Source organism: Desmodus rotundus, chromosome 3 (assembly GCF_022682495.2).
Source record: "Desmodus rotundus isolate HL8 chromosome 3, HLdesRot8A.1, whole genome shotgun sequence".
Lineage (NCBI taxonomy): Eukaryota > Metazoa > Chordata > Mammalia > Chiroptera > Phyllostomidae > Desmodus > Desmodus rotundus.
Window position 1 is genome coordinate 180,725,279 of NC_071389.1, and position 26,078 is coordinate 180,751,356.

The 26,078-nt window shown below is 40.6% G+C and overlaps 1 protein-coding gene across 2 annotated transcripts in view; it reads left to right on the forward strand.

The window, feature by feature from the left end:
- The window catches only part of VAMP1 (vesicle associated membrane protein 1), a 48,332-nt gene that overhangs the window by 19,857 nt on the left and 2,397 nt on the right, over nucleotides 1-26,078 (forward strand). The window lies entirely within an intron of this gene.

The following is a 26,078-nucleotide window of genomic DNA, read 5'->3' on the forward strand; positions in this document are numbered from 1 at the left end:
ATGGGGCTGGGGTAGCACTCACAGTCAAGCACAACATTTCTGCAGCAAAACTATTGAATATTTCAACTAAGTGGAGTGAATAATGACTATAACTAGCCTTGCTTTGCATCAGCTGAGGTCTGGTTTTACAGCCAAAAGAGCTTGCTGTGAAAGTGTTAGAATGTTAGACAAGGGACTTAAACATGTGTCACACTCTGTGCTAGGAGATCACATATGGTCTTATTTAGTCTTTCTGCCAGTCTGTGGTACAGGTATTACCCTCTGCCCATCTGTCCTTCCCTCCTCACCCCACTGTCACCTTCATTTTCCCCTTCCCGACTCTGGCCGTCAGTCACTAATGTTCTGGATCCCCCAGGACAAATCCTCTACAAGCCTTGGGCACTGGGATTAAATGTCAATGCCAGTGGGTCATCTCTTCCCTGTTTCTATTTTATTTATTTTATTTTATTTTTTATGCTTACCCAAGGCCATGCTTATTGATTTTAGAGAGAGAGGAAGGGAGGGCGAGAGAGAGGGAGAGAAACATCAATGTGAGAGAGAAACATTGATCGGTTGCCTCTCATATGTGCCCCAACCAGGGACCAAACCCACAACCCAGGCATGTGCCCTGATCAAGAATTAAACCGGTGACCTGTCAGTCCATGGGATGACGCTCCATCCAACTGAGCCACACTGACCAGAGCTCATTTCTTCCCTATTTCTATGGTTTTGAGAATAGTGGAAATAGCTGGACTTTCCCCTCTTTGAGTCCTGGAACAAACACATGGGTCAGATGGCCGCCCCCTCTTTCCCTGAGGATTGAGGTGTGGGGTGGCTTATTTGTCTGGGCTATTTTTCATTCAGGGGTTTTGCAGTTGTTTCCACAGGGCTCATAAAATGTCACACCCTGTGATCTCACATGTCAGATCTGTTCTCTATCTCACTCTTCAGTTTCCTTTCTCTTCATTTTTTCCATCCTCCTGCCTTTCCCTGACCCCCTCTAGTCTTCAGGTGGGTCCTCTCGAGTGGGAAGCCACACATGGGTGTGATTTGAATAGTTACTTAAGCAAAACCATCCTTTTCACTGTTGGTCAGGCTGTCCGAGTCCCCATCTCAGAGTGTTAACTTTGGGTTCTGAGCGTTTTGCTGTCACTAACAGTCTGCCCCATTCCCAGGTCATGGTCAGTATCTCCATTGTTAACCTTAAACATCAAGGAGGACATGGAGAGATGGGATCCCCTGGCGATGGATGTGACCCTAGAGGAATGGTGGGGAGTTAGGGACTTAAAGGAGAAACTTGCTGAAGGGGAAATTGGAGGACACAGAGAACTAAACCTTGACTAGACCCTGAGCTGCTCACCCACGTGAGGCCTATATCCTCTGTGCTAAGGCCCATGTCCCCTCTTCTACTCATCACTTGTCCATGGGGGAGAGGGCAGGAGCAGGGTCAGCCTGGCTCTCCCTCTGATTGAGGGGAGGAAAGCCAGGTTCCTTACCATTCTCCCTCCTTGTGTGCTGTTTGCATCAACTTGTGGTGAGTGTTGGCCTATTCTAGGCTGGCTTACTGGACAGTCCCTTCCTCTTGTCCGTAGGCCCCATGAGAACAACCTGTTGACCTCTCCCTCAAAATCTTCCATCACCTCTTTCTCTTGGAGGTTCAGCTTCTCCCCATACTTGTCTGGCACAGATATGTGGTGTTTTCTCAACAGCTCCCTCCTTTTCTTGCATCTCCAGAGACAGGCCCACAGAAGCTTCTCTTTTGACGACTTTCATTACTTTTGACAGGTCCTGACCAACCCCTGAGTCTGGGGCAGTGACTATAGCCTGAAGGTCAGCTGGGATCACCCTGCTCCTTAATACCTACATAAGATACTCCTCATTTTCCAATGAGGACAGGGCCTGGGCAGTTTGAGGGAGATGGGGATGTTGACTGGCACAAATCCCAATGGGTCCAGTGTTATGGTAGCCTCTGGTTCTGCTTCCTCTTTCAGCTGAAGTCTTATTTTTCTTTCTCTGCTCCTGGCTGTTCCCTTACCTTTGCCCTGCTACAGGCCCCAAATTTGGGACACAGGGCTGGGTTTTCTTGAATTTTCCTCCAAACCAACTGGAAACAGAAGGCTGTTAAGTATGACAAAATTTTTACTGAAGCTTTATATATCATAAGAATACAACTTAAAATTGCATTTTGCATATTCTTGTTCTTTTAAAAATTTTTTATTGTTCAATTACAATTGCCCCCATTTCCCCCCCATTACTCTTCCCTGCCCTACCCACCCCAACCTCCCACATTCAATCCTGCCCCCCGCTCCGCACTGTCTTTGTCCATGGGTCCTTTATACATGTTCCTTGACTTGACCCTTCCCCTTCTTTTCCCCATTATTCCCCTTCCCCTTCCCCTCTGGCCACTGTCAGTTTTTTCTTTTTTCAGTTTTTTCTGTATTTCCATGTCTTTGGTTCTATTTTGCTAGCTTGTTTTGTTGATTAGGCTCCACTTATAGGTAAGATCATATGGTATTTTTCTTTCACTGCCTTGTTTATTTCACTTAGCATAATGCTCTCCAGTTCCATCCATGCTGTTGTGAAGGGTAGGAGTTCCTTCTTTCTATCTGCTGTGTAGTATTCCATTGTGTAAATGTACCACAGTTTTTTGATCTGCTCACTTACTGATTGGCACTTAGGCTATTTCTAGCACTTGGCTATTGTAATTAATGCTGCTATGAACATTGGGGTACATAGGTTCTTTTGAATTGGTGTTTCAGGATTCTTAGGGTATAATCCCAGCCGTGGAATTGCCAGGCCAAAAGGCAGTTCCATTTTTAGTTTTTTGAGGAAATTCCATACTGTTTTCCACAGTGGCTGCACCAGTCTGCATTCTCACCAACAGTGTACTAGGGTTCCCTTTTCTCTGCAACCTCTCCAGCACTTGTTTGTTGATTTATTTATGATGGCCATTCTGACCAGTGAGAAGTGGTAGCTCATCGTGGTTTTAGTGTGCATCTCTCTGATGGCTAGTGATGCTGAGCATCCTTTCATGTGTCCCTGAGCTCTCAGTATGTCATTGGAGAAGTGTCTGCTCAGGTCCTTTGCCCATTTTTTAATTGGATTGTTTGTCTTCTTGGAGTGGAGTTGTGTGAGTTCTTTTTATATTTTGGAGATCAAACCCTTGTCCGAGGTATCATTGGCAAATGTATTTTCCCATATGGTTGGTTCCCTTTTCATTTTGCTGATGTTTTCTTTAGCCATGCAGAAGCTTTTTAATTTGATGTAGTCCCATTTGTTTATTCTTTCCTTCATATCCCTTGCTCTAGGGGACATACTGGTGAAAATATTGCTGTGTGGAGTGTCTGAGATTTTCCTGCCTCTGTTCTCCTTTAGGACTTTTATGGTATCACAACTTGTATTTAAGTCTTTTATCCATCTGAAGTTTATTTTTGTGTATGGTGTGAGTTGGTGGCAGAGTTTCATTTTTTTTTGTCTGTAGCTGTTCAGATCTCCTAACACCATTTGTTGAAGAGGCTATTTTTACTCCATTTTATGCTCCTGCCCCCTCTTGAATATTAATTGACCGTAGAGACATGGGTTTGTTTCTGGGCTCTCTATTCTGTCCCATTGATCTATGAGTCTGTTGTTATGCCAGTACCGGACCGTTTTGATTATAGTGGCCTTGTAATAGTTTGATGTCAGGTATTGTGATCCCTCCCATTTTGTTCTTTCTCAAAACTGCTGAGGCTATTTGGGGTCATTTATGGTTCCATATAAATTTTAGAAATGTTCATTCTGTATCTGTGAAATATGTCACTGATATTTTAATAAGGATTTTGTTGAATCTATAAATTGCTTTGGGTAGTATGGACATTCTGACGATGTTAATTCTTCCAATCCATGAACATGGTGTATGCTTCCATACTTCCATTTAGTTATCTTCCTTAATTTCTTTCTTTAGTATTGTATAGTTTTCTGAGTACAGGTCTTTTACCTCCTTGGTTAGGTTTATTCCTAGGGACTTTATTTTTCTTGTTGCTATAGCAAATGTTTTTTTCCCCCTAATTTCTGTTTCTGAAATTTCTTTGTTGGTGTACAAAAATGCCTTCTATTTCTGAATATTGACCTTGAACCCTGCTGTTTTGCCAAATTCACTTATTAGGTCTGGTAGTTTTTTGGTGGAGTCTATAGGGTTTTCTATGTATACTATCATGTTGTCTGCAAACAGTGACAGCTTTACTTCCTCCTTTCCAATTTGGATGCCTTTTATTTCCTTTTCTTGTCTGGTCACTGTGGCTAGTACTTCCAATACTATGTTGAATAGATGTGGTGAAAGCAGACACCCTTGTCTTATTCCTGATCTTAGTGGGTTTAGTTTTTGCTGGTTGAGTGTGATGTTGGCTGTAGGTTTCTTGTATATGTCCTCTATATGTTGAGATATGCTCCCTCTACTCCCATTTTGCTGAGTGTTTTTATCATAAATGGGTGCTGTACCTTATCAAATGCTTTTTCTGCATCTATTGATATGGTCATGTGACTTTTGTCTTTCCTTTTGTTCATGTGATGTATTATGTTTATTGATTTGTGAATATTGTACCATCCTTGCATCTCTGGGATGAATCCCATTTGATCATGGTATGATCTTTTTAATGTATTGCTGGATGCAGTTGCATATTCTTGTTCTTAATGGTCCTTCCCACCCCTGGGATTAATCAGTGGTCTAGCTACCCGACAAAGCAGTGAAGGCATTGACCATCTTGCTGACACCTCTCTCCCCTTTACCCCCATTTTTCTGTCACAGATTGACTTTCAGAAATCTGGCAGGTATCATATCTTATCTCTTTTCAACCCCTAACCTCAAAAGTAATCTTGGCTCTTTATAAATCTATAACCAGAGTCAAAATACTCCATGGAAGTAAACTCTCTCCAAGATTTTTCCTTAGAAGGAAGTTCTGTTATATTACCTAGATGTCAGAAATCAGTGTTTGTGATCCTTATCAACTAAACCCCTTATTTTTCTAGCCATTTTCTCTCCCACTCCATTTCTTATTTCTCTACTCCTACTTTGATGACACCACCCACTTCCAGTCCCCCACTGCTTTAGATTCTCCTTCCCAGAGAGCCTTTAGAGAGCAGCTGAGCAGGTCAGTGGGGTGGGTTGATTGACAAGGGGCTGGGTACTCACATCCTCATTCTGTAATTTGCATTCCTGGGTCTCAGGGGGCTCACAAGCTGTGGGTCCCACCTCTGATCACTTTTTAGTATTTCAGCCCCAGCTCCTAGTGTCTCCTACCATGTAAGTTACTCACTAAATATTAGATGGTCCAGCTTCAGCCTTGTTCCTTGACAGCTCTATCCACAATTATAAAATTGAAATTTCAGGGAGTCCAAGGCCACATTGACCTCCTAAATTCTAGTTCTCATTCATTTGACAAGTATTATGTTGCATGTCCATTCTGTTCCAGATACCAATTAAGTAATAGGACACAAAGGTGAAAAAAATAAACATGTGTTCTGGCCAGCGTGCCTCAGTTGGTTTGATCGTTGTCCCTGCACCAAAAAGTCGTGGATTCAATTCCCAGTCAGAGCACATACCTAGGTTTCTGGCTTAGTCCCTGATTGGGGCATGCATGGGAGGCAACTGATCGATGTTTCTCTCTCACCTCGATGTTTTTTTTTCTTCTCCTCTCTCTCTCTAAAATCAATAAACATATCCTTGGGTGAAGATTAAAAAAAAAAAGAAAACTAAAAAATAAACATGTGGTTTCTCCCCTCATGGAGTTGACACACCAGTGAGAGTCAGACATTGATCAAATAACCTCAAAGACGAATGTGAAATTATTAGTAATGGTCATTATTACAGCACCATGAAGGGGAGAGTCAGGGTGCGATACAAGTGCCAGTCCACTAGTAGGGGGATGTGAGGGGGTGGCAGTGCTTCCAGCAGGAAGCACAGTTTAGCTGAAATCTATGGGGTCCGACAGAATTTAGGTCTTTGGCAATTTGTTACAGCAGCCATAGAAAACGAATACATATAGATCCTCTGGCATTTGTTTGAGATTTACTATGTGGCCTACATAGTATGTGGCTATAAATGTTTTATGTGTGCTTGAAAAAAATGTATAATTCTGATTCAGTGGTCCACCTTTGATTTTGTATTGTACTTAATCGACAAAATGATTTTGAACATGTATCCCCAAATACATACATTTTAAAATAAATTATATTTATAGATTATATATTCAAATATAAATTCTGTATATGTATATATAGACATTGAAAAGGACAAGGTACAATTACATAGTCACATAAAAATATAGAAAGGATGAGAAAAAGTTGGAGAAATAGTATTTAAGATAATATTATTTTTACTTATTTACAACATAAAAGATCACTTTGCTCTCACTAAAATAATGTATAACAACATTTTATACAATATAACAATATACTAGTAATAATACATTTAATAACAGCAATGAGCAATGTGATTTAATGTTTCATTATTTTTAAAAAACCTTGCTTCAATAGTTTATTTGTAGTGACTAGTAGATTTAGGTCTGAGTTCAAATATTTGGTTTTAATGGCTGACTTAGATGAAAAAGGTGCTCTGGGTCAAACCGTTTCTGGGATGTTTTCTAATTTGGAATTGCAAGCCCATCTTCAACAAGGCTTGCATTTCTGGCTTCTAGATAGAACTAGTCATTGTGAGCCTCTGTCTTACTAACTCTAGCCAGCACAGGATCCAAAACTAGCAGAGCTGGAAAGAAGGTTTCTGATCCTGTGGGTCTCTCCCCTCATTTTACAAATGCCATAACCCCTGGCGAGGAGGTAAAATGACTTGCTCTTTGTGGCAGAGTTGGGAGAGAAGCCAGGTCTCCTGAATCCCAGCCCACTACTGACTAGAGCTCTTTCAGAGCCACACATATGGGGCGCTCAGTACATGTGTCAAACTGAGTTTACACATGACAGTACCTCCTGAGCTCAGCCTGCAGTCTTGTCTTGGCTGCTCTTCCTGTATCTTTTTGCTGCCTGTCTCACAGAGACTATTCCCTGCCCTTTGCTCTATGAAACCATGTCAATGTTTTTCTTTGCTTTTTTTTTTCTAAATTGAAATTTAATTATTCAACTAATATATTCATATCATCTCTTTATGGAAAATTAAACCAGCAAAATCCATCGCTTCCACCACCAGTTATACACAGTAAGAATTCTTGTACATGTGCCTGAGGAGCCTTGTCCTAATCTGCCTAGGTTGTGGGTTTGGTCTCTGGTCAGGGCACATAAAAGAATCAACCAATGAATGCATAAATAAGGGGAACAACAAATTGATGTTTCTTTCTCTTTCTCTCCCTCCCCACCTCTCTAAAAATCAATTTAACAAATTTAGAAAAAAATGAAGTCCTTTTTTTTCTTTTGACCTAGCACCTCAGTCTGGCAGGTAGAATTCTCCAAGGGCCCCAGCACACGTGTGTTTGGGGTTTTGTTTTGTTTTATTTCCTTTCATAAGTGATATCTGTCCAGAAAAAGTCCAACCATTGTTAATATAACAAACACAATTTGTGTGATATTAATGTAACCTGGTAGCCAAGGAGAATGGACTGGAATGTGCATGCATTCCACATTCATCATGAACAATGACGATTTCACTGTACTAGTTAGTGGGGGTGGTAGATGCCATTGAATGAGCATGTGTACTGTGTGGCTGTTGCTTTCAAAACGACTGAGCAAATAGAGCAACGAATCTGCATCAGATTTTGCATTAAGCTTGAACATTCCTCTGCGGAAACTATTTGGATGATTCAGAAGGCTTTTGGTGATGATGCAATGAACCCAGCACAAATAAAACTGTGGCACAAACACTTCAAAGATGGTCGAGAATCTGTTGAAAGTTATCCATGTTCTGGAAGGTCTGCAACAAGCAGAATACCTGAGAATGTTGAACGTGTACAGGCTGCAATCAACAAAGATTGGTGACTGACAGTGTGATAACTGGAAGCTGATCTGGGGATTCTAGAAATTACTGTGTCCGAGATTTTGACACAGGATCTTGGCATGAAACATGTCATGGCAAAATTTCTTCCATGGCCTCTGCCACTAGAGCAGAAGGAACATCGTACTTCAGTTGCTAATGACTTGATTCAAACCACTGCCAATGACCAGATTTCCTCAAGGAGGACATAACTGGAGATGAATCATGGGTCTGTGGCTGTGATCCCAAAATGAAGGCCCAGTCATCCCAATGGAAATCACCTGGTCTCCACGTCTAAAGAAGGTGCGGCAAAGTCACAGCAAGATCAAGACCATGTTCACTGTGTTTTTTGATTGGGAAGGTGTTGTCCATCATGAGTACTCCTCTCCAGGCCAAACAATTAATAAAGAGTTCTGCCTCAATGTTCTCCATCAGTTGAGAGATGCAATATAATGAAAACAGCCCCAGATATGGGCAACTGGTGATTGGCAGCTTCATCACAATAGCCCACACACTCACACATCACGTCCTGTGCTGAATTTTTTTGTGAAACTTCAAATAACCCAGATGACTCAGCCCCACTACTGCCCAGATTTGGTGCCCTTCTACTTCTAACTTTTCCCAAAACTAAAATCAACTTTGAAAAGGAAGTGATTTCAGGCCCTTAATGAGATTCAGGAAAATATGACAGGGCAGCTGATAGCAATTGGGAGAACTGTGTGAAGTCCCAAGGTGCCTACTTTGAAGGGGACTGAGGCATCATTGTCCTGTGTACAAAGTTTCTTGTATCTTCTTCAATAAATGTCTCTATTTTTCATATTATGTGGCTAGATACTTTCTGGACAGACCTCATATATACTTCTGGAATTTGCTTTTTGCTTTTTAAATCCAATAATATGTCTTGGACATTATTTTATGTCATGCAGCTAAAACTACTCATTTTGTTAATGGAGAATGGATTAACATAGTTTTTTTAGCCATTCTCCTATTCATGAATTCATGAATAATTAGGTTTTTTCTAACATTTCATTATTACACATGGTGTCACATAAATATATTTCCCTGTGCATGTGGGAGTGTCACTTTAGAATAAATACTGGGCATTGGAATTGCTGAGTCATAGGATATGCATATTTTTCACTTTATTAGATGCTGGCAAGTTGCTCTCCAAAGTGGCTCTACCAGTTCACACATGTACCAGCAGTGGAAAGAGAGCACCTATTTTCTCACACCCTGCCAACCTCTGACGTTAGCTAACCATTTTTGACAATCCATTTGAGGGAAACTGCTGCTTCATTGTTGTTCAGCTTCATTTCTCTGGTGACCAGTGAGGTCGAGCATCTTTCCATGATCACCGGCTGTTTGTATTTGCTCCTTCGTGACAAATGTCTTTCTATCCTTGTGTCACCACCAGTGTTCTAAAATCCACTCTTAGCTCTTCTCTACAAAAACCCTCTGTCTTGTGACCCAGCCTGCAGGGCCTTGTGCGAAGCCTGGGGATCCCTACAGGTGTTTGCCATCTGCTCTAGGGACTGAGAAAACCCTCCTTGTGGCAGGGGAGGTATTCCTGTCACCCTTTTACAGACCGCAGGGGACTTCAGGCCTGTGTGGGCATGTCCCTTACCTCATTTGTAAAATGGCATTTGGGACTTGAGAGACCCCTAAACCCCTCTGTCAGACCTGGATGCCTCCTTAAGATTACACCAACCTCCAGCCCAGACTGAAGGGATCTTTGGTACCTGTTGACTTTTTAAATTGAGATAAATTTCAACATTTTAGCCATTTTATAATGTACAATTTAGTGGTTTTTAGTATTTTCACAATGTTGAGCAAATATCAACCACCATCTAATTCTAGAACATTATGATCTGCCCTTAAAAAACCCTCATACGTAAGGACTTCTGGTCAAGATGGAGGCATAGGTAAATACGCTTCACCTCCATGCACAACTACAGCAAAAATTACGACTAGACTATAACACAAATATCACCCAGATTCATCAGAAAATCGAGCTGTATGGAAGTCCGACAACCAAGAATTTAAAGAAGTCACATTCATCCAGACAGGTAGGAGGGGCAGAGATGCAGAGAGGTGCAGAAAGGTGGCAGAATGGGTGGTCCCGCAATCATGTGTAGTGGATAAAAATTGGGAGGGATACCTCAGGAGTGAGCGATCCCAGCCCCAGATCTGCATGTGATTGCCTCTCATGCAATCCCCACCAGGGACCTGGCCCGCAACCCAGGCACGCGCCCTGGACTGGGAATCAAACTGGTGATCCTTTAGCTCACAGATTGGCACTCAATCCACTGATCCACACCAGCCAGGGCAATAAAATCTATTTTTTTAAAAAGAGACCTCATACCTAAAAGTTAGCAGTCAATTACTTCCCCATTCTCCATTCCCCCTTTCCCAATCCCACTAATGTATTTTCTGTCTCTATGGATTTGCCTCTTCTCCACATTTCATGTAAATGGAGTCATATAATATGTGGTCATTTATGTCTGGCTTCTTTCACTTTAGCATAATATTTTCACAGTTTATCTATGTTGCACTATTTCAGTCCTTTTAATGGCTGAATAATATTCTGTTGTATGGGTATACATTTTGTTACCCCTTTATCAATGGATGGATGTTTGGGTTGTTTCCACTTTTTGGCTATTATGAATAATGCTGCTATTAACATCATAAGTTTTATGTGAACATATGTTTTGAATTCTCTTGGGTACACTCGTATAATAACCAGTGGAATTGTTGGCTCTATGTTTCACTTCTTGAGGAACTGAAAACTCTTCTACAATTGAACCGTTTTGCCGCCAGTGGTACATGAAGGTTCCAGTTTCTCTATGTGCTTACCAATACTTGTTAATTTCCATTAAAAGATTATAGCCACCCGAGCTGGTATGAAGTGGTATTTCACTGTGGTTTTGATTTGCACTCTCTTAGAGTAATGATGCTGCACATTTATCTTTCCATGTGCATAGTGGCCATTTATATATCTTCTTCGAGAAAGGTCTGTTCAAAGGGGTTCCCAACAACTGGGAATCGCACCTGCAATCTTTTGGTTCATAGGACAATGCTCCAATCAACTGTGACACACCAGACAGGGCAAAAGTTTTAAATTTTGATAAAATCTAATTTTTCTTTCTTTCTTTTTTTTCTTTTTCTTTTTCTCTTTTTTGCTGCTTGTGATTTCATTGTTATATTTAAGAAATTGTTGCCAAATCCAAGGTCTGACAGATTTACACCTGTTTGTTTCTAAGAGTTTTATAGTTTTAGCTCTTAGATTTATTTCTTTGATCTACTTTGAGTTAATTTTTGTATATGGTTTGAGGTAGGGGTCCAATATCATTATGCCAGTACCACACTATTTTGAGTACTGTAGCTTTGTAGTAAGTTTTGAAATCAGGAAGTATGAGTACTCCAACTTTCTTATTTTTCAAGATAATTTTGGCTATGCTGTGTCCCTGGCATTTCCATATAAATTTTAGGATTAGCTTGTCTGTTTCTGCAAAACAAGGCAATTGGAATTTTGATAGAGATTGCATTAGATATGTAGATGAAATTGGGGAGTATATTATTTTTATAATAGTAAGTCTTCCAATCCATTAATACAGGGTGTCTTTCCATTTATTTAGGTATCCTTTGATGTCTTTTATCATTGTTTTGTAGTTTTCAGTGTAAAAGTTTTGTATTTTCTTCATTAAATTTAATCCAGGGGTGTCCAACCTTTTGGCATCTCTGCAACACACTGGAAGAAGAAGAGTTGTCTTGGGCCATACAGTAAATGCATTGCAACACGTAATCTCAAAAAAATCTTATAATGTTTTAAGTAAATTTACGACTTTGTGTTGGGCTGCATTCACAGCCATCCTGGGCTGCATGCGGCCCACTGGCCGCAGGTTGGACATCCCTAATAAGCATTTTATTCTCTTTGATACTATTGTAAATGGAATTGTTTTCTTAGTTTCATTTTTAAATCGTTCATTGTTAATGTAACATGTTGACTTTTGAAGAAGGCAATTGTTTTCTCCACAGAGTTAGAAAGTGATGTCTTGGGGTGTAGGTATGTTGCTATATTACATCCTGTGGGCCATTGCTCGGGCTTACCTGTGACTTATTTGAAGTCACAGATGCAGAATTTAATTCTGTGATGCAAAGGGAAACATATCTGACTCATCTTTCCCACACTTCCTTTGTTCTGACATCTCCCTCACCGGGGGAGGAAAAGAGTGGGTTGGTGGCAGGGGTCTCCCTTCCTTTCATAGCTGCTTCACTTGATCCCTCTCTTCTTCAGGGTTTTTTTTGGCAACTTTGAAAGCATTCCTGAAGGGCAGGGGCTATGGCAATCTTCTCTCTGACCTGCAAGTTGGGCCAGAATCCTCCCTCCTTTGATGGGCATCATGCCCAGAGAGGAATGTTGAGAGTGACTGGCACTGCTGGGGTCCTGGAGGCCGGTGGAGTCAGAGGAGTATGGAGAGGTAGTATAAGGATCCACCATATGGTAAAAATCAGAAAAGTGGAGGACCATTCAAGGTAAATCTGTACTGTCTGGACCGTGTCCAAGGCCATCTCTCTGCTTGATCACATGTTAGCAGGGCCAGTTGCTCAAGCTGTGAGTATTTCCACTGTAACATAGGGATGGTGGAACTTACCTCACAGGGTGGATGTGAGCAGTTAAGTGTGGCAATATGGGGGAACACCCTACACAGGGCTTGAGGCAGAAGGTGCCAGTAAATGTTCTTGGGGGTATGAGTTGATCATCAAGCTCCTTTCCTTCTTGTGGTTTGGGCAGTGTAAGAGCTCAGGATTCCTGAAGTGGCACAGAGTTCATAATGGAGTGGAAAGAGTGGAAAAATCCAGCAGGAGGAGGTATAGGGGAGACACATATGACAAATCTCACCTGTACTGGAGCTCAGAGTTAGCAATGGGAGCTCTGGATGGGCAGTGTGGAGGCTCTGGGGCTGAGGAGACCCCATCATGTTCATGCCAAAGTAATGGGGCAGGCTGGCTAGGGTCAGCTACAAGAAGCAGGAGATTGCCAGTTAGTGTGTTTTGATATTTGAGGGCACAGAAATAAAAGTCTATGCATAGTTACTGACATTTTAAATATTAGTTGTTTGAAATAATCAATGTAAAAATCTAGTGTCCTTTATGTTTTTAAGTTCAAATTAGAAATTGTTATTCTATTTAGAATCTAATAAAGTTTTTAAAATATTAGTTATTGTTTCTCTTTAATTTCAACCTATAGATTTTGTTTGACTACTTATAATATGGTAAAACAGAGAAAATAATTTTCAAGTTTTGGGGGGCATTTTTTATTGTGGTAGGGCACACATAAACTTTATCCCCTTAACCATTCAGCTCAGTGGTAACAAATAGTCATATTGCTGTGAAACCATCACCACCACTCATATCCATAACTCTTTTCACCTTGTAAAACTGAAACCCCACCCCCACGAAACAGAAGATCCCCATTTTCTATTCTCCCCAGCTTCTTGCAACCACCATTCTGTTTTCTATCTTTATGATTTTGACTACTCTAAGTACTTCATGTAAATAGGGTCACACAGTTTTTGTCTTGTGATCAGTTACTTCACTTAGCTTAATGTTCTCAAGGTTCATCCATGTTGTAGCATATTGTAGAATTTCTTTCTTTTTAAGGGTGAAGAATATTCTATTATATGTATATACCACATTTTGCTTATCTATTCTCTGTGAGAGGACACTTGAGTTGCTTCCACATTTTAGCTATTGTGAATAATGCTGCTATGATCATTGGTGTAAAACTATCTCTTTGAGACCCCACTTTCAATTCTTTTGGGTAAATATCCAGAAGTGGGATTGCTGGGTTGTATGGTAATTCTATTTTTAATTTTTTGAGGAGCCGCCATACTGTTTCCTTAGTAGTGGTACCATTTTACATTCCTATCAACAGTGTGCAAGGTTCTAATTTCTCCATGTTCTCACCAACACTTGTTTTCTGTTTGTTTTTTTAATAGTAATTGAAGATTTCTTATTTGATCCACCGGTAGTTTAAAAGTATGTTGTTTAATTTCACAATTGCATGAATTTTCCAGTGTTTTTTTTGTTACTGATCTGTAACTTCATTCTGTTGTGGTCAGAGAAGATACTTGTGTGCGATATTGATCTTATAAAATCTACTGAGACTTCATTTGTGGCCTAACATATGGTCTATCCTGAAGAATGTTTTCATGTGCACTTGAGAAGAATGTATATTCTGGTTTTGTTGGGTAGAGTGTTCTGTATATAACTGTTAGTTGGCTTATTGTGTTAAGTCCTCTATTTCTTTACTTATCTTTCATCTGGTTGTTCTACCCATTATTTTCAGTGGGATATTGAAGTCTCCAACTACTATTGTAGAACTGCATATTTCTCCCTTCGATTTCATCTGTTTTTGCTTCATATATTTTTTTAAAAGATTTTATTTATTTATTTTTAGATAGAGGGGGAAGGGAGGGAGAAAGAGTGGGAGAGAAACATCAATGTGTGGTTGCCTCTTGTGCACCCCCTACTGGGGGCCTGGCCTGCAACCCAGGCATGCGCCCTGACTGGGAATTAAACCGGCAACCCTATGGTTCACAGGCCTGTGCTCAATCCACTGAACTACATCAGCCAGGACTTGGAGTTACAATTTAAAATTACAGCAACACTCACTTTTCACTAATAATTGTTTTTTTTTCTTTGAATGTATTAGTCTCTTAAATCATGCAGAAAACAAAAAGTACAGTTACAAACCCCTCTTATGATAATACTACTTTTATGATTGCCCATGTATATACCTATATTGAGATCTTTTTTCTCTGTACAGCTTTGAGTTACTGTATAGTGTTTTTTTCATTTCCTTGCAGGACTCCCTTGAGCATTTCTTGTAGGGCAGGTCTAATGGTCAAAAACTCTCTCAGCTTTTATTTACCTGGAATGTCTTAATTTCTACCTCACTACTGAAGAACAGTTTTGCTAGATATTGTGTTCTTTGTTAATATATTTTTTTCTTTTAGCACTTTGGATATACTAACCTACTGTCTTCTGGTCTCCAAAGTTTATGATGAGAAATCTGCTTATTTTCTTATTAAATATCCCTTGTATGTGATGATTGGTTTTTCTCCTGCTGCTTTCAAGATTCTCTCTTTGTTTTTGCCTTTTGAAAGTTTGATTATAATGTGTTTTGGTATGGGTCTCTTTTTTATTTTTCTTGGAGTTCTGTGAGTCTCTTGGGTATTTATATTCATGTATTTCATCAAATGTGGGAAGTTTTCAGCTATTATTTCTTCAAAATTCTCTCTGTCTCCTTTTATCTCTGTTGGCCTTTTGGGACTTTCATCCCATGTATGTTAGGTTTCATCCTAACAGGTTCTTTAGGCTCTGTTTGCTTATCTTCAATCTTTTGTGTGTGTGTAGTTCTCAGACTTGATCATTTCCATTGTCATGTCTTCAAGTTTGCTGATTCTTCTGGCTGTTCAAAACTGCCTCCGAATTTTTCTAGTGAACTTTTCATTTCAGTTATTGTAATTTTCAGCTCCAGATTTTTTTGTTTGTTTCTTTTTAGGTCTTCTGTCTCTTTATTTATCTTTCCATTTTGTTCACACATTGTGTTCTCTTTTTAAAAATCTTTTTAATTTTATTTATTTATTTTTAGAGAGAGGGAAAGAGAGGGAGAGAAAGAGGGAGAGAAACATCCATGCTCCAAAGAAACATCGATTGGCTGTTTCTCACATGCCCTCAACTGGAGACCTGGCCCACAACCCAGGCATGTACCCTGATTGGGAATCGAACCAATGACCTTTTGGTTTGTAGGCCAGTGCTCAGTCCACTGAGTCACACCAGCCAGGGCACACATTGTGTTCTTGACTTTCTCCACATCTTCCTTTTGTCATAGAGATGCACACAGGACTTGCCTTTGCTTCAATTCTGGTTTTCAACCTTTCAAATCTCATACACATTTCTCTTGTGGTCAACCCTAACCTGGAACCATAAAGAGAGGGAATTCCAAGATGTAGTTTCATCTCAGCTCAGCTGACAAAGTAAAAAGCCACCATGATAATTCCAAACCTTCCTGGAGTTAAAAGGATACCTGTCCACTAAGGAAACAGTTTTACTATCTCAAGTGGACAATGTATGACCATGACCAGTGATTATCATCTCAAGAAGGCTGAAGTTCTCTATTTGCCAGAGATTTGATACTAAGATGCCAGGCCTGGGGTCCACATATATGTAGGCGAGTCTTCTTGATTGAATACTCTAAATTCCTATAAATGTTTTGAACTCTATACATTTGATGTTTTTGATCTTGTCTAAGTCCATACCCTTCTGATGGGTTTAGACTTGCATCCTGACTTCCGGATCTAAGTTGCACCCTCACTAGAGTACAAGGCAGTCTGGGATCCCCAATCAAGATGTAGTTACTCTTAGTAAGTCGGTCTAAGTGAATACCGGATCCTCTCTTTATTCTTCTTATCTGAGTGGATCACAACTCTAGAGATATTTCTGTGACATCCTCTGATACCTCTGCAGGGCCCTGCTCACAATCCCGAAATCAAGCTAATGACTCTGAACACTGGGTGAGGAAACTACAGGGCCCCAGAGGAGCTCCAGGAGTGGAGACTAGTTGTGTGTGTGCTACATGTGCGTGCAAGGGTCAGAATCTTTGCAATTTAAATTACATCCAGGGCAGACTCTAGGGAGGAATGTGGGGTTCCGGTGTCCTCCAGCAAGAGATTGTATCCAGCAAAAACCATATACAAACTTTGCACAAAAAAGAGCATTGAGGCCCCTTACAGGGCACTGGGTATGGGTAGAAGGGCTTTGGGGCCAAGTAATACTAGGTGCTTCAAGTTTTGGCTCAGTGGGGGTGGTGGTGGTGGGGTGGCTGGCAGTTCTCTGCTCTCCAGTCACAAGCTTAATTTGAATGGAGGCAGGAAGCTCAGCGTACTATCTGTCTGGGCTTTGGGTGCCCTCTTGTGGCAGAATAGAGATTCTGGTTTTGAGAAGATCTGCCCTCTCCGGAACCCAATTTTCAGTCTCCAAAGCCGTTACAACTTTTGAAACCTAAGGGTAGAGATTCCAGACGTCCAACATCCCCTCAAAGCTTTCCTGTATCTGCATAACAGGTTAGATTTCAGTCAGTCCAAGGGATTTGGGGGAGCCCCCACGGGAGAGCCCGGGCAGAGGGACTCAGTCCTAAGGACTCCAGTCTGTCTTTGAGCAATCTGTCTTCAGTATAACCCAAAAGAATGCGCCAGAGCATTATCTGATCTTTGCTCCTGTCCTTTCCAGGTTATTTTCGCCCAGACTCTAGACCAGTGGTTCTTACTTCGCTTTTTGGGGGTCAAGTGGCTCTTCTGAGAATCTGAAGAAAGTTCATTTTCCTTTAGAAAAGGTACACGTATACAACGTTGTAAATAGAATTTCAGGGAAATAGTGGACTCTTCAGGGATCCAGGACCCATATAGTTTATAAAAAGCGCCCACTCTAGACCTCTGCTTCGATTAGTGTCTCAGAAACTTGCGCTTCAGTAGATTCACTGCCATTCTAAGGAGACTGACAATGTCCACTCAAGGACAAGATTTCTGAAGCGGGTGGAAGCACACAGGGTAAAATTTCTTTTCATGAGAGGAGTAACTTTAGCCTCTTTGAGGCTAAAAAGCTTCCTCGCATTGAAAACAGTCATTCCTTTTGGGAAAATATCTAAGAAAGACAAGTAACCGAAATAGGTAATCCACATAATGAAGTGAAAGGCGAGCCATTCTCTGGAAGGCTTTCCTAAAGCAATTCTTATACTCTGTTTCCGGTGGTCCGAAATGTCTCTGAGAAGTTTCCAGAGGCAAGGCAAAATATCAATATAAGAGATTCAAAAAACTCCTACTGGTCTGCTTCCAGAAGGAAACAAACAAATGTATTTATTTCCCTTAAAATACATCTTTAAAGGGATTTTCTTTTGGTTGGGTGCATATTGTTTGTTCACCGAATATTTACTTAATGTGTGTTGGAAAATAGAATTTTAGAGTTGGCAGGAACTTCAGGAATCTCTTAATCTGATTCCTTTATTCTCAGACAAGCAGCATGAGGACCAGAGAGGTAAAATGTCACTCATTCATTCATTCATTCATTCATTCAAGCTTCTCAGTCACTTCCCATGTGTCAGTTACTGGGCTTTGTTTGAGGAATAAAAGAAGAAAAACACTGAAAATAATCTAATGTGGTAGAGGGGTATGTAGGCAAACAACCGTAATTCAATAAAGATAATTGCTTTAACAGAGGCTATTCAAAAAATAGGGGAAGCTTAGCAGGAAAGCCAAATACATCTGCTAGAGTAAGGTGACTTAACAGAGGAGGTAGCATCTGAGCTGCGACATGATGGATGAGAAGGGGTTTGGTAGGTGGGCTAGCTGTGTGTGTTCCAGGTTTTGGAAATGGTGTGCAGGCTAGTCAATGCAGTATGGTGCTAGGCCAAGGGACGAGTGAGGCCAGAAATTTAGCTGCACTCCACTGGGAGGAAAGGCATCTTTCCTAATTTGCATGAAGGCACACAATAGGCTACCAGTCCTGAATGTGGGCAAATGCAGAGAAATGTACAAGGAGCAAGATGTGTTTTGAAAACTATTAGGTCTGAAAACCATTAGCTCAGAATTGCTAGTGTAAAAGCCCAGAATGAGAGGTGATAAGTATGGCCAGGTGAGGCCAGGTCATGACGGGCTTTGTCTATGACCATAATGCCAGTAGTGATAACATTGGGGATGGAACCTTGGTGTCTTTCTTCCATACCGTTACTCTTTCTGCATCACCAAATTGCCTCTAACTAGATACTGAGCTCTGTGCGGGGTGCTGATGAGGATGCAGTGAGGAATGTGCACAGTCCTTGCCCTGGGGTTTGCAATCAGGAAAGAGTACGCCGCCATGGACAAAGAGTAGTAATAGTACAATAAAATGTGACAAGTAGCAACTAGAGGGAGAAGGAGCACAGGGCACGAACTGAACACCCAAAATGGTATGGCCGCTTTGGAAGACAGTTTTGGAAGTTGCAGATGTGATTTGCCTCAGGCCCCAAGCCCTAAGCCAGGATTCAAGGTCAGGGCTGTCTGACTTCAAAGCCTTAAAAATGCCCACACTTTTTAATTCAACAATTCCACTTCTAGGAATCTATCCTAGAGAAATAAAATGAAGGTATGTGCAAAGATTTAGCTATAAAGAAGATCTGTGAAAAATTTTTTATAACCAATTTTTTTAAAAGAAAGGGAAACAATCTAAAAGTCCAACAAAAGAGATTGGATAGGTGTTGTATTATAAATGATGGAATAGAAAATAGATATTAAAATAATATTTTAAAAGTATACTTATTAATAGGGGAAAAAGATATGTTATTGGATGAGATAAGCAGATTAAACCACATGCTGCATAGTACCATTTTTTTAAATCCTCACCAAAGGATATGTTTATTGATTTTTTAAACAAATATTTAAAAAAGTATGTATATATGTGTGTATGTATGTATGTATGTATGTATTAGAGAGAGGGGAGAGGAGGGAGAATGAGAGGGAGAGAAGCAATGACGTGAGAGAGAAACACTGATTGGATATACCCTGACCGGAAATGGAACTTGTAACCTTTCACTTTGCGGGACCTGCCCAACCGACTGAACAACACTGGTCATGGCTATTTATTGATATTTTAGAGAGAGAGGGAGACAAACATTGATCAGTTGTCTCCCTTATGTGCCCAGGAAGCATACAGCTATGTTTGCTGAGATAGCGCATGCTTTTGTAATCTGATACGGTCCAATGGCAGCCTGAGTGGGTGTTGCTCTGGGAGACATTCTGCTCATATGATATGACAGTGAACTACACCAACTGTTAGTGACTAAACAGAGCCCTAGTAATGTGCCAGTATCTTTTAACTCATAATTTTCAGGCTAAATCTGTTACACAGGATATCATTTGGGAAGCAATTTCTGAGAACTGATTTCTCCTGGGACTTCAAACCATGTGGGGTCCAGCCCCCAAAAGACTGATGACTGTGTAACCACCTCGTTGATCAAATGCTTAGAGAAGTCCCTGGTCATAATTGACAAAATATAATGGCAGCATGCCCAACATACCACAGTGTGCTATGCACAAATACATACCACCCTTGTTTTTGTGGATGGAAAGCTATTAACAAAATAGGGAAAAACAATGTGTCCCTGACATGGTAGATGCAAGTTCCCCTGGAACATGGCCCCAGCCTGAGACAAGGAAGGCTGTGTGAGGCCTGTGGCATACTGTACTCAGACTAAATTACACGTAGGTGTGACTACCACTCATCTGGACCCACTATGAGGGACCCAAGATCTTTGGGTACAAAACGTGTCCTAACTGCACTTGGGCCATTGGTACGCAATGGCAGTGTCACACACGGTGCGTTAGACAACTGGCCCATTAGAAAAGGTGCTTAGAGGGGGGATAGGCACCAGTCTAGGTATCCTGGGACAAGTGGAGTTTACCTTTAAGGAAAAGCAGTGTTCAGAGGAAAATATTTATTACTGGACTAGGCAGATTAGAGGCGGTTCTCTTCAGGAGGAAGGCAAATGATGAGAGTTAGGCTGGAAAGACAATGGGTCAAGCCGAGTCAACAAATAATGCTGAACAATGCTAGGACCCAGCGTTGGGAAGGGGCATGCACTCTAACCCAATAGAGTCGCTCAACTTCAATACAGATGGAGGTTAAGGTGGCCCTCGATCCTAACTGTTAAGGCTCAAGAGGCACGCCTATGGGGATGCTATGGACCTGCAAACTTATGGAAGTTTTCTGGAGTACTTGTCTCACTCTGAGTAGGTCTAAACAAAACATATCCTGTAGTGTAGTTAGTAGGGATAGAGACTATTCTAAATGCCACTCGTGGAATGGAAACCAGTCTTAAATAAGCCTGGGAGATGAGGTGGGATGGTTGAGTCACGGCCAGTTTTAATGATGCCTGTTCTTAGTAATACCTGGTAAATGGGCAAAGGCAGATTCTGATGGGAAGACAAAGCAAATACCTGTAATTCTTACTGAATTGTACCATGATCATACTGCAATAAGGTGTCATATTGGTGTTGTTAGTAAGATTTGACTACCTTATGTAAATAAGTCTTAGGATAATACACATATTGATGATCAAATGTTTTAGGAATTGCATTAAACCCTCCTCAAGATGTGATACCTATGGAAAATTACTGACCTGAGCAAGAACTGGATCTACCTAAACATCAGCTGATTTCTGTACCGAATATTTTTGTACAAGCTTATTATAAGGTACAAATAGCAGTAGATCAAGGTGGGAAAACAATAATCAAATTAGTACAAGAATATAAAAATATATGTAATGACTACCAATTATGCTTTATTCCCTGTACCTCCCACCCCCCATTATTCTCCTCCCCTTTCCCACTGAAAACCTTCCATGTGATGTCCATTTCTCTGATTCTGTTCCTGTTCTAGCTGTTTGCTTAGTTTTTGTTTTCATTTTTTTAGGTTCAGTTGTTGATAGTTGTGAGTTTGTTGTCATTTTACTGTTCATAGTTTTGATCTCCTTCTATTTCTTAGATAAGTCCACTTAACATTTCATATAATATGGGCTTGGTAATGATGAACTCCTTTAACTTGACCTTCTCTGGGAAGCACTTTATCTACCCTTCCATTCTAAATGAAGCTTTGCTGGATAGAGTTATCTTGGATGTAGGTCCTTGCCTTTCATCACTTCGAATACTTCTTTCCAGTCCCTTCTTGCCTGCAAGGTCTCTTTTGAGAAATCACCTGACAGGTCTTATGGGAACTCCTTTGTAGGTAGCTGTTTCCTTTTCTCTTGCTGCTTTTAAGATTCTTTCCTTATCTTTTAATCTTGGGTAATGTAATTATGATGTGCCTTGGTGTGTGCTTCCTTGGGTCCAACTCCTTTGGGATTCTCTGAGCTTCCTGGACTTCCTGGAAGTCTATTTCCTTTGCCAGTTTGGGGAAGTTCTTCATTATTTTTTCATATAAGTTTTCAGTTTCTTGCTCTTCCTTTTCTCATTCTGGCACCCGTATAATTTGGATCTTGGAGCGTTTAAAATTGTCCCGGAGGTTCCTAAGCCTCTCCTCACTTTTTTAAATTCTTTTTTCTTCATTCTATTCTGGTTGGATGTTTATTTCTTCCTTCTGTTCCAAATCATTGGTTTGAGTCCTGGTTCCCTTCCCTTCACTGTTGGTTCCCTGTACATTTTCCTTTACTTCACTTTGTATAACCTTCACTTCTTCCTCTATTTTGTGACCATACTCAACCATTTCTGTGAGCATCCCGATTACTAGTGTTTTGAACTGTGCATCTGATAGGTTGGCTGTCTATTCATCACTTAGTTCTGTTTCTTCTGGAATTTTGATTTGTTCTTTCATTTGGGTCATATTTTTTGTCTTGGTGTGCCTGTTACATAGTAAGAGACGGAGCCTTAGGTATTCCCTGGTTGGGGCAACCCAGGTCACTGCATTGTGGCGCTGTATGTGGGGAAGGGGTCTGAGAGGGAACAATGCTGCTTGCAATCAGCTGGCTTTCAGAAACTTCCCCCACTACCCACAAGCAAATTGGGCCCTCCTGGTGCTGATTCCCTGGTGGGTGGGTTTGTGTACGTTCTAGGACCCTGTGGGTCTCTCCAACAAACTATCCTGTGAAGCTGGGAGTTTCTCCCACCACTGCAACCCCCACAGGTTTTTTCAGTCAGAGGTTTTGAGACTTTATTTCCCTGCACTGGAACCCTGGTTAGTGTGGTCTGTCTCTCTCCCCAGTTGTTACTCCTGATTTATCTGCATGCAAATGTGGGATCGCCTGGTCCACCAGCTGCTGTCTTGCTCCGAGTGCATTCCACCCTGGCTTCCCATCTCCACCCCTCCTACTGGTCTGGATGAATGTTTCTTCTTTAATTCCTTGATTGTTGGACTTCCATACAATTTGATTTTCTGGCAGTTCTGGTTATTTTTTTGTTGTCCTTCTTTTGGCTGTGTGAGGTGGCAAAGTGTATCTACCTCTGCCACCATCTTGGCCATTTATTTATTTTTAGAGAGAGGGGAAGGGAGGGAGAAAGAGAGGGAGAGAAATATCAATGTGTAGTTGCCTCTCACATGCCCCCTACTGGGTGCTGGCCTGAAATCCAGGCATGTGCCCTGACTGGGAATTGAACTGGTGACCCTTTGGTTCTCAGGCTGGCACTCAGCCCACTTAGCCACACTAGCCAGGGCTAAGGCTACAAACTTTCAATGAGTACTAAATAAGTCCTAGAGATCTAAAGCACAGTACAGTGAATATAGACAACAATGTTGTATTATCATCATCAAACTTGCCAAGAGACTAGAACTCAGTTCCTCCAACCACTTAAAAGAAAGGACATGTATGTAACATGATAAAAGTGCAAATTATCACTGCAATGGCAATCATATGTATTGATTAACATGCTGTACACCTTATATTTACACATGATGTATGTCAAATATATTTCAACTAAAAAATGTGTTAGCAGTATTTCCTAAAACTTTATATATTTCTTCCTTATGATTTAGCAATTCCACTTCTAGGTATATACTCAAGAGAAATGAGTACAAATGTCTATAAAAAGACATATACAAGAATGTTTGTAATAACTTTATTCATAACTGCTGAAAATTTGAAACAACCCTTAAATTGGGAAGAACTGGAAGAACAGATAAATGAATTTAGGTATATTCATACAGTGGAACATAGAAAAATTTTTAAAGAAGAGCAAACTACTGATACATCTAACCAGGTAACAACAAGGATACATCTAAAAAAAAATGACATCGGTCCTGGCTCAGTGGAGGCCAGTGGCTCAGTGGATTGAGTGCTGGCCTGTGAGCAGGAGGGTTCATTGGGTCGATTCCTGGTAGGGGCACATGCCTGGGCTGCGGACCAGGTCCCTGGATGGAGGCGTGTGAGAGGCAACCAGTTGATGTATCTCTTCCACATCAATGTTTCGTTCCCTCACTTTCTCCCTCTCTTCCCCTCTCTCTAAAAAGAAGTAAATAAATTCTTTAAAAAATAATAAAAATAAATAAAATAAATAAAATAAAAAAGAAATTTCATGCAATCTCAATACAAATACCAATAGGAGTTCTCTGGTGGGAGCTGATCTTAAAATTCATGTGGAATAAGAAATAAGAAAATATACTTAGGAAAATTTTGAAAAAGGAGATTAAAAGGAGCCCTAATAGATATTAAAATATAAAACTAAAATAGTTGACTGCTTTGCTAGCAAATTAAAAAGACAGAAGGAAAATAATTGAAAATCCAGAAGTAAATTCAAATTCATACACAAATTTGATTTATAATGGTTGCATTTCAAATTAGTGAAGAAAAGTTTATTATTCAATAAATGATTTGGGATAACAAGATACCATTAGGAAATTGTCCTGTAGAAAAATAGTAAGAGATATGAATAATTAGTGGAAAATAAATTACAAATGACTCTTTAACATAGGGAAGTGTTCACTTACAGTGAAATAAAAAACTTCCCTCATAATAAGAAGTACAAAGAAAGATTACATCAAGGTAACATTTTTCACCCTTCAGATTGGCAAAGATCAAAATGTTTAATAGCACAGCAATGCTGGTGTTTGTGATAGTGGACACAGAACATTGCTGACATTCAATCTATTCGGAGGGCAATTTGGTAACATTTACCAAAATAACATACATCTATCTTTGACCCACAAAAAGGGGTCAAAGGTTTGCCTTAAAAAAAGGTTTGCCTTTTATTTCTAGCAAAATTTTTGATAGCAACACTCTCACATGTGCAAAACCACATGGGTTATTTATTATAGAATGTTTATAATAGATTGGAAATCTATTCAAAGGGATCTAGTTAAATGATGCAGCCATATAATGTGATATATGCAGATAAGGAGGAAGTTTTGTGATACTGACATGGAATTATGGCCAAGCTACTTTGACAAATGAAAAAGGCAAGGGGAAGAATAGGCAGAGAACATGCTACCATTGGCAGGAAAAAAAGAGGAATGAAATATATGTGTACATATATTTTTGAATATGCATAAGTTACCTCTGGGAAAGCATCGGAAACAGTCACATTGGTTGCTTCTTGGTGGCTGAGGGACAGGAGTGAAAAGAGACATTTCACCATTTACTCTTTGATGCTTTTTGAATTTTGAACCACATTAATAAATCACTTGCCCCAAAAGAGGAAACAGATAAAATTAAAACTAAAAAAAGGGAGGAAAAGTTGACTTACTGTGATTTATACAAGGTGGGGTTTGTTTTTCTCTTATAAAATGAAGCCCAAACTGATGGTAGATTCAGCTGTTCAAGGATGCCTCATGAACCAGGTTCTTGCTTTTTTTCCGGGACCTCCACCCTCAGAGAACTGGCTTTTTATCAGTAAGATGGCTGCCACAGCTTAGGCTCGTGTTCTCAAACAAACATCCCCCAAACAAGAAAGGAAGAACAAGGAAAACCACAAACTTTTTCCTAATGATGCTTTTTGCCCTGGGAACGAGACTTCCCAGTACATGTCTTTGGCCTGAAAAGGATCCTGGGATCTGTCCTAAACCAATTCCTGGCAAAGGGCAATGGGTTTTACTGACTCCTGGGACCGGAGGAAGGGCCTCCTGATATCCTGCAGTGCCTGCCTTAGTACAGAAATGGGGTTCTGTTCCCAGGAAAGGGGTGGAAGTTTGTTGGGTAGGTCACAGAAAGAGCCCATCACAGCTGTCAATGTGAACCGCTGCATCTTTTAAAAAAAAAGAAATCCTTCGTTACCCCAGGCCTACCTACCTGCCATGTCCCACCGCTGCCGCTCTATACACAGTTACGACCATCTCTCTTCTGGATCGCTGCCTTAGCCTCCTCACTGGCCTCCCCACACCCATGTTGACATTGGGTGGATGCAGTATTGGCTTTTTCCTCCGTGTGGTATGGGAGTGAGATTCTCAGAAATGATAGGTGAGAAACCACCTAGATTCAGGCTTAATTATCCTATTGTGAATTACTATTGCATCCGATTCTATCTTTTGAAGACAACTGTCAAGAGTCTGTCTTCATTGGCTTTTCTATCAGCTTTCATTCTAGACAGGAGCTCCCCTCAATATAAAGTGTGCTCCTGGGGCCTGTGTCAAC